Genomic DNA, 10,786 nt, shown 5'->3' with positions numbered 1-10,786 from the left:
ATGTCGGGTAAGGAGGCCAACACTGTAAAGGTGTGAAGAAACACCAGCATGTTTCTTGGCCCTCCTTGATTCTGTTGGTGGCCATGGTAACCACGGAGAAATAGTCAGCTGAACTAAAAAAAAAAGTTCCTACTCTGCAGCCAGCTAGTGCTGCCTGCAAAGGAAACCATTTGAGAGCAATTAGAAGAGGAGCTCTCATACACAACCACTTAGATGCCAGGTGGCAAAAATAAATATTATACTGGCAGATAAATGCAGAGCTGAGGAAGATCAACAACCACGACACAAGACAGACAGCAAGTATCTTGTGTACAGGGGTGAAAATAATAACTATTGCAAAGGCTATATTGCTTTGGCAAACTTAACAGAAAAAAGAAGTAACAGAAAAAATAGAAGAATTGAGGTGTGTATCTAAGAGGACTTTCCCAGGTGTGTGAGAAAGGGAATGGAGAGCACTCTGGTGTCTGGTGTGGTGTGTGTTTTTAGAGTAACAGTGGCAGGAAAACAAGTTCATAGTCCAACAAACTTTTTGACTCAATTTATCACCAGCCTACAATATTTGTTTCTGCAGAGGAAAAACTGTAAATCAGAAATAAAGACATCACTATATTGAATATGAAACAATCCGGTATAAAGGAACCTCTAACAGTAATTCCCCAATAGTACCCACAAGTATGTATCCTGTGGTGTACACATGTGCCTCTATCTAATCTAAAAATATGTAATACTAAAATGGATCCTGATAATCAGTCCTAAAACAATAGAGAAGGAGCTCAGCGCACTTCCTCAGGAAGACTTCTAATAAACTTCAATCACCACCATCTCCCTAAAACTATTCACTTTCAGTAAACCAACCAGAACTGACCAAAAATCCCATGATCCAATACCGTATGACATCCTTCTTTACACGTCTGCTCCTTGCTATCAGCGTTTTTCAGGCAAATGTGCAACTGGCTCACTTCACCTTCACAGCATGTTTTTGTGGTGGTTCCTGTCAAGCAGCCTTTTTCTGCTGCCCAGTAAGACAAACGCTGGTACAAACGGGTAGCACAGTGGCGGCGTTATTTCTTTTCAGCAAGTTACTCACACATGGCAGTTGTTCTGGGGTGTTTGCCTCGTTCGCTAGCACCTGAGCGCCACGCGGCATGTTCTGAACCGCATGCACTTGCCTCCAGCCGGCCGTCTCAGCTTTCAGCGCTGATATGATTTTAGTAAGTTCCATCGCGGGGGGGACGGCGTGTTCGCATATCTGGATAACCCCGCCCTTTTAAGTTATGTGTCTCCTCGGGCGTGTGTTTTTGGTCATTCATGTTGCTAGTGTACACGTGGATACACTCTGTTTGGGGGGGCATGCTAAGCGAAACTAGCTTTTGTCCTTTCCGCATTTTGTTATATATATTTTTTGGTTGTCCTCCCGAGTCAAAAACTGCAAATTGATATTTTCGTCCCTTTCAGACTTTTTCACTACCACACCTACTAACCACTAATTTTACAGTACTTTTTGGTGAATTCTGGTCAATAACCCTCATTATATAGAATATACCTATATATTGAGTTAAAAAGCAGAAATTATGAATTATTTGACTAATAGTTAAGATCAGAGGACGTGCAGATGAGAGTTACTCAGGAATGAAAGTGATTAATGTATTTGAAAGAGCGTTTTTTGGATTCCAATCCTTTTTTGTGGTAATTGGTTAAAAGAAACACATATTTCAGATAGACATTTTTTAAAGGGGTCAAATTTGACCCGAGGACAACAGGAGGGTTAATTCACGCGCCCATTGTCTTTTCTGCTGGTTGGTCTCGCGTGGAAGCGGCTCTTTGAATATCATGCCATGACTTTGACATGGACTGCGTTGTCATACAGATTCTAGTGAGTAGGTCTGATTCATTCATCCCACCGAGGATATCAGGGTATTCCCCCATGAGTATGTTGGTTTTCCAACTGCCAGCGCCCACATGATGCGTGTTTTCTTCTTCTTCTATTATATTCTGTAACAACTTGTTGCATGTTGACACCAACTGTTGGGAGTAGTTAGATCATCAGGTGTGTGTGGACAACATGGAGGCCACAATAACAAGATTTGCTGCTGTTTCTTTTGCGAGCATGCAAACAGCAACATCGACAAGTGTTTGTGATCAGCAGGACAACGAATGGGAAAAGACACGAATGAGGTGTTTTTTATACATAGGCCTATTAATGAGTAATTTGAAAACAGTTATGTCTGTATGTTTTGGCAGAGGCTTTGTCCACAATAAACAGTTTATTGTATTGAATGTGTTCAGTGAACCAAGATCGCCTACTCAAACGTCAGTGGCAACAACATGTCACCACTAGGAAACTCAGTTAGTAAATCTAGCCCGAGTTTCCCACCTATGATTCTCCAGGAAGTGACGTGAATGATGACGTTTCACAGGGAACAGATAAAAATGTTGACTGCATGACGATATGCTCTATTGTCTGTGATTAGGGGGGGTTTTTTCAACCGAACTGCCTCTGCACTCAACTGGATAGACCTCCCTCTGTTGTTATTATAATGCAACACAGGCTGAATTACACACAGTGCTCAGTACCATTACATCGTCACTCAAAATTGCTGAGAGGCAGATGTACCATGAAGTATTAACAGAAACACATGATGAATTACAAACCATTAGCTATATGTTATGCAGTGACTGGTATAAGTTTTGGACTCTTTAAACTGTGCCTAGTTTGGTACATTTATCATCTTTTTGGCTAAAGCAATGGAGTGACTTCTATGCCTTTGTCAATAGTGTTGTGTTCTGGGGTTTTAATCACTTCCATTCTTGGGCATTTTTTCTGACGCAACATTAGAAGTTTCTCTCGGAGCATTCGCATTAATTATCAGTAGTTCATGTAGATGTCAAACAGCATGCATTAGGCAATATATTTTGCATCCGATTAATTAGTAAAAATGAGTATATTCATGTTATCTGCTGCTGCATACTTTTGGTCGTGCTTATGTTCACTTCATTGGCAGGTAGCACACAGAGCATCTGATAAGCGGTCTATTCACCAAGTATTCTCGGCCACTATATTGGTTTGTTTTTCTAAGATCCCTAAGCCGTATATTTTGGTAAGCATGCAGTTTTTCTTCTCCGTTGCATATTTATCGTTCTACGTTATTTAAGCTGCGTTAGTTTTCTGGCCAGAATTACTGTTACCCGCAATTGCGCCAATGACATTAATACCTGTGTGCCCTGAAGCTTTCTAGGACTCTAGTTGATGGGGCTTAGTACGTTGATTTAGCCCTGGTTGTAGGTGTTATTCAATGATACCACTATTTGGCCCAACTGGCCTGGCTACCCAAGGCCAGGTATTGTAAGATTATGTGGTGCCTTGGATGCGAGGGGTCTGGGGGTCCACCCCCAGTCATTTTGTGCCTAAAACACTTTATTTCATGCATTCAGTGAATTTGTATGCACCTACATCACAGAGTACGGTCTAGACTTGCTTTTTATGAAAAGCGACTGAGAAAACTATTGGTAACATAGACTGCAATCCCAATATGACATCGTAATGGACTATATTGCAGTAAACCAAGATTACGTCTTGCTTGCAACCATTATGTGTATATCCTGTGTATCGAATGTTCTATTATATCTAAGTGCAGACAACAGTGGGCATGATTTACTCTCCGTCTTGTTGGGAAGTAACCTCCTTAAATGGGAAAGAAAGTATTACCTCAATGATAAATATTCATTTAATGAATAATAATCCCTCGAATGGAGTATTTCAGATGTGTTTGAGCTAGATTTCTATTCAAAACTTTGTGCATATTCAATATATACTGAGATTTGGAGGAGTTGTAATATTTGAAAAAAAAAAATAAGAAAGAAAAAAAATCCCAGAATGACATCCTGCTTTAAATGTTTCTCTCCTCAGCTTTTCAGGCAAACGTGCAACCTCTCCTCCCCTTCCACTGTCTGCTCTGCACCCCACAATGGAGTTTCACAATGGAGGCTGATCTCAAAGACTCTGTACATTTTTATCATGCACATATACAATACTCTTTGCATATCTGCAACAAAATCTCTCTGATTGAAACGGTGTTAGAGAGACAAAACAAAGTCTTCAATAGACCTTAAGCACAAAGGTGCTTCAAGTGTAAATCAAAAAGGCCTCTATTTTGTGCAAGACAACACAACACACACACACACCACACACAGGCAGACTAAAGTTCTCTTGGAGTGGCATAAACGAAGGGTCAAAGTGGGAGACATCTACAAGCCTACAGAAATCCTTTGTTGCGGAGTTTATACGTACTTGCCCTCCTCATTCACGAAGGAGACTCCTGCAGTAGATACAATCCTATTTTTCCAAAACGTCAGTGGTCCACAGTATAGAAAAACAATCCAGTCTCCAGCAGCTACACTGCAAGACCTTTCCTAGCTTGTTTACAGTAACTTACTGGCAGCACTGCCAGCTTATTACTGTAAACATCCTGCTTCAGTAATACGTTGGCAACAGGGCTGCAGTAAGGGACTGTAAAGCCCTTACAGTATTACTTTACAGTAGTCTACCATCATTTTACAGTAGTCTTTGACGTGCAGGATGGAGGTGTGACAGTCTGAAAGAGACTTGCCCACTCTCCAGAGTGCAAAAGAATTTTTTGTCTTGGGCAATCTCTTTGTTTACTGCAAACTGTCCCATGATGGTCCCGTTCCAGGATAGGGTCAATAGCCTTGGGATAAGACAGTCCTGGATCACATGCTGTCAATTACGATCACCTCAGTGTCACCTAAGGAAAGCTTGGAGAATCACAAGCATGTGTGAGTTTCCCGCATGTGGAAGGCATCAGTGTGAGCTAGCCCTTGAAGAGTTCCTTCATGGACAACCTTTACTGAGCATGATGACAAGCTGACCAACGGCTAGCTTGGGGAACATCTGTCTGCAAGTGTTAATCCATGAACAGCGGGGGTTTCTCAGCTTGCTCCATACACCTCTGCCACATCTGAGGTCACCCCACCGCCTCTGAGCAATTGGAACAAAAAACCAACAGCAGAGGTTAGGCTAGAGATTGTTTTATTTTTTTCTGAGAATTTGGGAGCTGCACCATCGAGGCTAGGGACAGGGTTGGTAAAGACTCCTGTCTGAAATGGCGAAGAACAACAGGGACATTCCCCTTCACACTGAGGGGGGAACGGTCTTGGGACATAGAAGGGGGCTCTGACTTTTCAAGTGTAGTACACTGAAAGGAAGAAGTGCCTTGGTCCCCACGTGTGAACGACCATGACCATGGTCATGTCCTGTGAGTTGAACCATTTAAAACAATGGAGGAAACCATCACAGGGATGGAGCTCAAGTGGTTCCCCCACTAACCTTTTATCAGGGTAAAATGTTAAGCTTTTGGGTATTTTGTACTGTATTTGTCCAGTGGTTTCTTTGTTTTGGTTTTTTTATTATCTTGACTTCGTGATGTGTATTTTGGTCTGTCTTGTCTATGTTCTGTTTACTGTTTTTATGTGAGAGTCTGGTTTTCTGTGCCATCTTGTTTAGTTTTGCTTTGTGATTCTGATGTTTTCCACCGTTTCCCGGCTTGGTGTCACCTGCCTCGTGTTACCTCGTTACCCTTTGTATTTAGTCTTTGTGTTCCTTTTGTCCTTTGTCAGATCAACTTAGTCGGCCGCTGTCAGACTCTAACAACACCTGCTCTAATGATAGTGTTGTAGTTCTGTCCTGTTTTTTCTCCCATCTACATCACACACTTTCTGTTATCTTTAATATTGGTATTATATTATTTATTACAAGTACTTAATTTTCAATTTTATGGTCTCAGGTTATATAATTTAAATTATGCTACCGACTCTTGCTTCTTTGCTAATTACACATTCAACTTAACTTAATTTAACGTCACACCCGCAATATGTTTTCTTATCATGGCAAACGCACTTTAAATTCCTTTTGTTTGACGGCTTTTACTTACTCAGTCTACCATATTTCATGTGTATTTCTTGCCTGTATTCTTGCCTGTATTTCTTGCCTTTGTATTTCTTTCGTGCTTAGTTTGTGTGTTATGTTTTGTTTTCTGTTTTTTGCTGTGTGCTATGCTGCTACTTGTAACGACAGAATTTCCCCGTCGTGGGATAAATAAAGTATAATCTAATAATCTAATCTAATCATTGTTGTGTGGTTTCTGTTTAGTGTGTTCCCGCGTTTGAGTATCCCTTTGTATCAGAGTTTAGTTTAAGATCCTGTTCTTTGGTTCTACATTTAGTTTGTGCGTGTTGCTTCTGGATCAGTTTTTGCTATGTACTTCGTATTATGTTTCATGGAAATAAATCAACAAAAGCTACAAGACACCTCCTCTCTGTATTTGGGTCCACCATTCCCGCATATAGCCAACAAAACACTTGAGACCAAGAGGAATGGTTTCAATTACACTAAATTGTTCCTCTGGAACTACTATTTCTATAGTAAAGCAGATCTAGGAAGGTGCAAACTGTGCTATTCACGAACATTGGACAAAACACCAACAGAACATGCTCTTGGAGCTGATAACACAGGACTATCTTCAGAGGATAAACTCAAAACTTGGACTTCCCTGTCTTGCATTGCAATCATACAAAATGGAGAGTTTGTTGACTTTGAGCAGAAGTTTCTTGCTCCCGAAGATCTGGTGTACCGGCTCTGGAAACTGTAGGAGGACATATTTAAGCTTGCAAAGCCAGTTCAACCTCCTACTACACCTCTGAAAAATGTGCAGGAGGAGCTAGAGTTGGAGCCTAAACCAATTGAGGTGGTGGATAGTAGGGCTGTAACGTTACTCAATAGAAAACCAAAAGCGCAACACTCAGATCACAAACCTGTGTCGTGTTGTGAGAAGGCAGAATCGCAACACACCCCTACCAACTACCAGAGTTATCCTTCGTCCAGATCACAAAGATCACAGTGCAAGTCGTGTTTAAGCTCCTTTTTTTGCTATGGAGAGCTACGTGACACATGAAACTAAATTGATGAGGACCGGCAAGTTAAATCGGCCGTCTAAGAGTAGGCTACACCAGGCAGAACACACAGCTGACAATCTGCAGGTGAGCCACTGGAGACGGGCTCGGACATACACGCTGCGGGCCACTGGGACTTGTGTCAGTCCCGACAGCGGTTTCAGGACGGGGGCTGCAAGTGTCCGACAATGCCCATCAATCGGTACAAGCCAAAGCAGTCCACGGACACGGAGTGCAGAATTTGACTGAAGGATTTTCAACATGCTTGAATCATCTCTACAATGGAGTTTAGTTCTATTTGTTTTTAACAGTATTTTGTTACAAAGAAAGCAGGGGTAATAGCTTTGGCTATATTTATTTAATTAGTTATGGTAATAATTTGCATAGTTAATATTGTCTTTGGTGTTCAGTATACAGGTGTTCAAATGTTATTGGAAGTGGTGGGCAAGAGATGCCTGCTGTACCCAGCTCTGACCCTCTTAAAGACGTTTTTTCATTTATGAAACATGCATATGACCTAAAACAGGTGTAGGACAGGCGTACGCCAATCCTAAGCAAAGCATTTATCAATTTGAACGTGAGCGTAGGCTGGGATAAAATCTACCGCCTGGTCTGAACTGTGTGTGCAGGTTTTCCATTGTGACCAGCAGTGGTCAAGGCCAACAATCATTCCAATCATTGATGAATGTGTGTGCATCGCAACTACCCCTATTGCAGTTACATTTCAGATTACTCTGCTATAAACCCCAGAAAGGCCTGCAACATAATTATGGCAGCAGGGTTCATTACAACATTGTGCTGGAGAACGGGGTGATTTGATTTGGCACTCTTAAATAAAATTGAACCACATAGATGTCACAAGCCAATCACAGTATGACATCCATGTTTGTAATCTGTTCTCTGCTGCTGTCAGTTGTCTTTTCAGGCAAGAGGGCAACCCCCCTTTCCACCTCGCGTATGCTCCCACGGTCTGGGTTTTCCAAGCCTTTAATAAATAATATACATTTTATACGATGGAGTTTATCTCCAAAGACTATGAAAATTCATATTTGGCATAGTAACTTAAATAAATCTGCTATCTGCAACAAAGTCTCTCCTGATTGAAAAATAGTAAGTGCTATCTTTGGGTAAGAAAGTACTTCAAAAATACAATGTGGAATGTTTACTGAAAATAATTTATGTATTTGAAATGCACGTCAGGTTCTCGTTTACGCTTACAATGGGTCGTTAATTACCAAAAGTGAATGATTTATTTCACCTGTCCATTTGCAAATGTCTGCCTGTCTCTCCAGGACCGTGTGGTGGGGACCAGGACGGGGCGAAGACAAGCGCTCCTGTTTGCTGCTTGTGTGGGACACTGCTCTGCGGTACCTTGAGCTCTGGTGCTTGGCTTTGACTGACCCTTTTAAAAAAGACAATTTAAAAGATTCAATTGTATTTTAGGCAGGCACAAATCAGTGTTTGTATTTGGCAATTTCTCTCACCATTTGCATGCTCGGACTCAGGTACTCCGTGTCCCCCCCCCAGCGAATGCTATAATGGAGGGAGACCCGACAAGTGCAGCCGCTCGCTCCTCAGCTGGCGTTATTATCAGCCGGCCTCCTCGGCGCCATTACGTTTCTTTGTGGCCAGTTTGATGTCGGACCGTTTTTTTCTCACATAAATATCTAATATGTTATCAGAAATACAAGTTTTATTTAATGATTAAAGCATACAAATACAGTACAGTCCAAAAGTTTGGACACACCTTCTTATGAGGAAACGTGTGTTTGGGCTCTTCTGAACTTATGTGGTGGTTAAACTTTCTGTGATTTAACAGTGTTACATTAGTGTTCTAACATTAGTAGTTTTACATATGTACCTCCCTATGTCAAGGCATCCGTTGGGGGTAACTGCCACCTGTGGACTAATGCACACTCAAACTACCAAAGCCATGGTAGCATGTCGTACATAGACCACATGGAGGACATGGAGCTGAGGCTGGTGGCAGTCCTGAAAGACTTGCCCACTGTCTGAGTCCAAAATACTTTTTGAGGGGCAAGCTCTTTCTTTGCTGCAAAGAAAAGATTGCCATGTGGTGGTGGATAGTGACCAGGGAGAAGCAAACGTCCAGAGGGCACAGTGAGGTACTTGCCAGCCAATTTGAAACTGAAATGCTTATTTCCACAGGCCGAAGTTGACCGGAAAGAGGCCTGTAGCCTATGTGGCTGCTTTAGATCACTTGAACAGAAGAGGAAAGTGATAATTAGGAAAACCAATAAGTACCCTGACACTTTGTACAAAGTGTCAGGGTACTAGTTGTGAGCTGATCACAGACACACTGTTACACTGACAGCACTTCACTGCGCCCACACTCCATACTACATATTAAAAGACAAAAAAAAAAACTCACAGTACCTTGCCTGATGTGGCAGGGGGCTCACGTGCCTCTGGGAAGCCAGCAAACATGCAGCATCAGTAAGATCTGAGTATCTCTGATGTTTCATGTTGGCTGGCTTCCCAAGAGATGATAAAAGTCCTGAAAATTACCTTGCTGCTGGATTTTATTCCCTGCCCAACTGCTTAATAAAACTACCCATTGGTTTAATGGCTGAAACTAACCATCTCAACTTTGAAAGCTTATGGCTGATATAATGTGTAATAATGGTGACTCTACATTCTTAGAACTGCGGGGTAAAACTAACCAACTGGGTTATTTTGGAACCTAGTGTGGGTCAAACATGGGTTGCTTTAACCCGCAAAGGCGGGTTAGGCTTTACCCACCATGTTGGGTTGTATATTTCTACCCATGTATAGGTAAAAAAAATTAGTTTGGGGTTAAAAATTCCTAAAATTGGGTTGATAAACAAAAAACAAACATTCTGGGTTTTCTCAATTTTGAAACTTTTTTTTTTTTCAATTGGTTTCTGCATTAAGAAATATTTTGAAATGATGATGAAAATAAACTTATAAAATAAAACCAAGCACATTATTTTATGTCCATCCATCCATTCGACCGCTTATCTGGTGTCGGGTCGCGGGGGCAGCAGCTCCAGTAGGGGGCCCCAAACTTCCCTTTCCCGAGCCAACATCCAGCTCCGACTGGGGGATCCCGAGGCGTTCCCAGGCCAGGTTGGAGATATAATCTCTCCACCTAGCTCTAGGTCCCCGGGGCCTCCTCACAGCTGGACGTGCCGGAACACCTCCCTAGGGAGGGACAGGAGGCATCTTACCAGATGCCCGAACCACCTAAACTGGCTCCTTTCGACGCGAAGGAGCAGCGGCTCTACTCCGAGCTCCTCTCGGATGACTGAGCTTCTCACCCTATCTCTAAGGGAGACGCCAGCCACCCTCTGAGGAAACCCATTTCGGTCCGCTTGTACCCTGGATCCTCTTTCGGTCATGACCAGCCTTCATGACCATAGGTGAGGGTAGACGAAAAAATGCCCGGTAGATCGAGAGCTTGCCTTCTGGCTCAGCTTCTTTCGTCACAACGGTGCGATAAAACAGAATGTAATACCGCACCAGCTGCTCCGATTCTTGCGACAAATCTCACGCTCCATAGTCCCTCACTCGCGAACAAGACCGCAAGGTACTTAAACTCCTTCACTTGGGGTAAGGACTACTCCCTACCCGAAGAAAGTACTCCATCGAGGTGCTGTGTACTCCTCCCCAGCGCTTCACATCGGCTGCGAACCGATCCAAGAGAGAGAGTGCTGAAGGTCACAGACCGATGACGCCATCAGGACCACATCATCTGCAAAAAGCTGCGATGAGATCCTAAGCCCACCGAACTGCAACCCCTCCCCGCCCCGGCTACGCCTCGATATCCTGTCCATAA

The sequence above is a fragment of the Etheostoma spectabile genome, chromosome 20 (assembly GCF_008692095.1).
Source record: "Etheostoma spectabile isolate EspeVRDwgs_2016 chromosome 20, UIUC_Espe_1.0, whole genome shotgun sequence".
In the NCBI taxonomy this organism is placed as follows: domain Eukaryota; kingdom Metazoa; phylum Chordata; class Actinopteri; order Perciformes; family Percidae; genus Etheostoma; species Etheostoma spectabile.
The sequence above is the reverse complement of the archived record's forward strand: the minus strand, read 5'-3'. Positions refer to the sequence as shown.